Here is a 4,180-nt window from a genome sequence, read left to right on the forward strand (position 1 = left end):
GTTCCAACGAATTCAAACGCCCACTAAAGGATGCACATGAACTGATAAAATCATGCTGTATAAAATACATGCCGATGCCTAGGGTCACTTTTAGGTGCTTGTAGAGTTCACTGTATTGCTGCAAGACGACTCTTCATTATTAAGCTAAACAATGCAGGGGACTGACTATATTCTGTTATCACATATGTATGTTGCCGCCAGAACAAGGATCAACTGTACAACGGAGGTTGTTTTTTACTGAGCGCTCTTGTAGGTATTTCAACAAACAATTGGGAGGAGTTCGCAGCCTCGAGAAACTTCACAAAAGTTCGTTCAACGAACAGGACAACTTCACAAAGTTCCTCGCAAGACAGTGAAAGACATTGTCTTGCAAAGGATGCACTCACAACTAAGAATATACAAAAAAAAGATGAAAAAATGCTCCCAAGAAGGATCATTTTCACAATGGATAGGTTAGAAGGTGGTGTTCCCACCATGGGGCCCCAATTGTCAAATGGTGGTCCGTGCTGCTTCACCAAAATGACGTAAAATGTGAGCTCCTACTTGCGCACGAGATCTGTTCTTGAAAATGCAAAAAAAGGAAGTCTCGTTGTGGTTTCCCATTAAAACCAAAGTGAACCAGCGCTGGCCCTTCTTCGTTCACATAAAACCAAGGAAACTGTAATGGTATAAATTTTTTCCCGCAAAATCAGTTTGAGCGCCTTCTGGCGTTTCTGTATGACGTGAAGAGTATTTTGGTACTTTTATAGGCTATATAACGTTTTCCATTCGCGCAAACTGTCATAGAGGTGGCCATATGTGAATATGCATCAACAACCAAAGTTGAGGGCTTTTTTGTTGTTGGCATAAAACTTAAGTGCCGATTTGTAATTTTTTCTTAAGAAAAAAAAAAAAACAAAAACAATCGTCCCTCCAAAATGCACTTTGGCATATTCTCTGTGCACGTTAAATCGGGTCTGACCATCGTTCACCGAGCCTAAATATAAGTCATTCACATGGACAGAATAGCTAGAACGTCACGACAAGAATTACGGCATATGTCACTGCAAGAAGAGAATGCATTAGCACTAACTCTAGGTTCACCAACAAATTCTGTCATTGCGTTAGTAAATATAGTTTCTTTTGCGCTAATTTAACATGCTTAAGGCAAACCTTTAGAGACCCTATTTTTTAGCAACGAAGCCACAATCTTGCGTTAGAGAATTATTTAGGTGTTCCACTTTTTCTAACACTTAGTCCTCCTACATTAGAAAAGCTTGGTTATTTCAAACACATGTTAAAAAAGCCTCCCAGAAACGTCTATTCCAAAACGCAGATGCATGTGCGTTAGAAAATGCGTCTCGCAAATGTCGATTCCAAATGCAAACGTCCTGCACATTAGAAAAAATGCTAACACAGCACTCTATAAAATTGGTATTTTTTCCCTTTTCAAAAGCATTTCAACCTTGCGTTAGGAAAACCCTACCTGCCAAACATCTCTCGTGGTTTCCATCCTCTTCCCCTTCCTCTCCTGTAAAGTTGTTTTTTTTTTTTCCCTTTTTCGGTGCATTGAGGAACCTTCCCCTCACAGGAAGTTGGTAAAGTTGTTTTTTTTTTTTTTTTCCTTTTTCGGTGCAATGAGGAACCTTCCCCTCACAGGAAGTTGGATGCAATGGTGATCGCCTTCGGAAGATCGAAGTGAAGAAATGGACTTCTATAGAAGGCGAAATCCTAAACTCTCTACCGAGAAGGTAAGTAATTGAATTATCTATTTTTCCTTTTTCCTTCTGTGCTTGTTTCTTTGATTTTGTTGTTGATATTGTTAATGCTCATATTTATTTATCTGCTTGCTTGGAATTTGTTAACATCGGATCATGCTTTTGTACGCAGTCTTTGATTTGTCATCCTTTCTTCTCACCTTCGTAGCCTGCCTTGATCATGCGTTATACAGCTTCATAGCGGTTGGTTCCTCAATTCTAATATCCGGCCTGAAACTAATTTCCTTGCTTGATTTCCTCAACATTAGAAGAAGCTTCAGCAATAGGAAATAATAAAACAGAGGTGTGATCTAAGACAACCACGAAAATATGTTCTGTTCTTCTTCTTCTTCCCTTCTTGTGAAGATATATTGCTTCCGTGTGTTGGATATTGGCCATGATCCCTATCCCTTCATCTCGTAACTGCAAGGGGGCCCACAGTTACTAGATCAACTTGCAAACAAGTTTCAAATAAAAGATTTTTATTAAGAAAATTTAAGATTTACATTACCTGTTTCTCTCAAAACCTCTCATTGGCTGCAACCGTGAGCTAGGCATGCAGAAAACCTATAAGGCTGGTTATTTAAGCCCAGCACTACTCGATGAAGATGAATCTTTTGGATTATCCTTGCTCGAGCCTCATAGAAGTAAACCACGGTTATCACCTTGCTTCTGTCTCTGTTTCTCTTCTTTTTTTTCCTGTTTCAGCTGCAACTACTACCTGCTGTTTCGGTGCTTCTACCGTTCGTGCGCTAATCCTGGAGTCTCCGTTGGTGAACTTGCACACGAGACACAGAACTGCTCAAAGGCGCCATTCTGCTACATCAACTCAAACAGTGGTATCAGAGCTATGGAGATCAATATCGTCTAAACAAATATGTAAATTTCATATGATGAAACTTACTGACATGCTATACATCAATAGAAAGCTATCGTGAATGCTTGAATAATGCTAGATTATATAACTTGCAGATGCTAGAAAATATTACACGCTCGATTAGTTCTAGTTAAAACAGAGACACTCAGTGTTGAACAGAGAACTTCCGCTTAGAAGAATGTCATTTTTTGTGGTCTACAAACATTAATAAAAGATAGGGGGAAGGAAGGAGCCTGGCGCTTCCGTAGACAGATAGCAGAGGTTACAATGAAGCGAAGGCATACACAAAACAAAATTTAGATTAGATGTTTGACATACCTGAGTGGTCGCCACTGCCTCTTTTCCGGAAACTCGTACAGAAGTTGTTGTTCTTCTTTCTTGCAGATGTGCAGGTAGGCTGCCAGACTCGAGTTCTATCTCCCAGGAGAAGGGGGTTTCTGCTACTCTCGAAGGTTTCTAGTCTAAGGCGCCGTAGACCAGAAACCCTCCTCTGTCCAACAACAGTTGTGGCTTCCGGCGACTTGAGATAGCCCTCTGTCACTACCCTTCAGATCTGGCTGCCCTCCGTCACTGATACTCTTAAACAAAGCGCCGACCGAAGTTCGACTACTACTCCTCTCCCCATTCTACGTTGACGACACTTGTCAAATAGCAGAGTCGCTGGTGCTCACTGGCCGCAGCTTCTGTCGTCCACCTCGCAGCGACCCAAGCCCCAATAGAGAGTGTTCGAGAGTCGCTGGTGCTCACCGAACGTAGCTTCTGTCATCCTCCTTGCAGCGATACAAACCCCAGCAGAGAGGATTCCAGAGTCATTGGTCCTCGCCGGCCGCTGCTCCAACCATCCTCCTTGCAGTGGTAGCAGAGTGGGTTCGAGAGCTGCAGGTGCTCACCAGCCGTAGCTCCGGTCATCTTCCTCGCGCTGGTAGACTGTAGTAGAGGCAGTTCGAGAGAGACGCCAGACGAAACCCTAGCAGAGAGGGTTCACGAGAAGAGAGAGAGGATCAAACGGAAGAATGAAGAAAAGTCGAACGTATTTATAGCCTTAGATTAAAAATTACAGTCTTAGTCCACCTCTTTCACCAATGTTTCAAAGAAGTGATCAAAATTAATGTAAAATAATGACGCAACGTTTTTACTAAAAACCTTTTCAAAAAGAGGCTTGTGAAAGTTAAATTTATTTTAAAACTAGAATTTTATTCAGAATTGCATATAGATACGTAAGATTTTTTAAAGAAGAAAACCTCCTTATAAAATGTCGATTCGAGGACTCCTTGCTTATAAGTTATTTTAGAATATTGACAGGGTATTCTTGACTCAATACCATTTTTTTTTATGCTGCATACACTCCTACTATGGATTGACTACTTCCTTGATGTTCTTTACTTGCCATTAAAATTTAAAAATTAGAAATGACTTCTAAAGTCGGAGATCCAGGCCAAGACAAAAAAATTCAATGGAACCAACGTTCATGCATAGAAGTGTAGGATCATTTTCCCCTGACACTTGAGAGGTTGATTCATGTCATTAAAAAACCTTTTCCCACCCTATGAGACAAGCCCACAGATGA

At 41.0% G+C, this 4,180-nt stretch overlaps 1 long non-coding RNA gene across 1 annotated transcript; it reads right to left on the reverse strand.

Moving 5' to 3' along the window:
- Positions 1 to 1,968: 1,968 nt before the first annotated feature.
- On the reverse strand, positions 1,969 to 3,605 carry LOC116263017 (uncharacterized). The gene is made up of 3 exons (XR_004174550.2): positions 2,932 to 3,605; positions 2,248 to 2,552; positions 1,969 to 2,159 (listed from the first exon to the last, which is right to left on the reverse strand). It is a non-coding gene; the product is annotated as an uncharacterized LOC116263017 (long non-coding RNA).
- Positions 3,606 to 4,180: the final 575 nt, after the last annotated feature.

The sequence above is a fragment of the Nymphaea colorata genome, chromosome 10 (assembly GCF_008831285.2).
Source record: "Nymphaea colorata isolate Beijing-Zhang1983 chromosome 10, ASM883128v2, whole genome shotgun sequence".
In the NCBI taxonomy this organism is placed as follows: domain Eukaryota; kingdom Viridiplantae; phylum Streptophyta; class Magnoliopsida; order Nymphaeales; family Nymphaeaceae; genus Nymphaea; species Nymphaea colorata.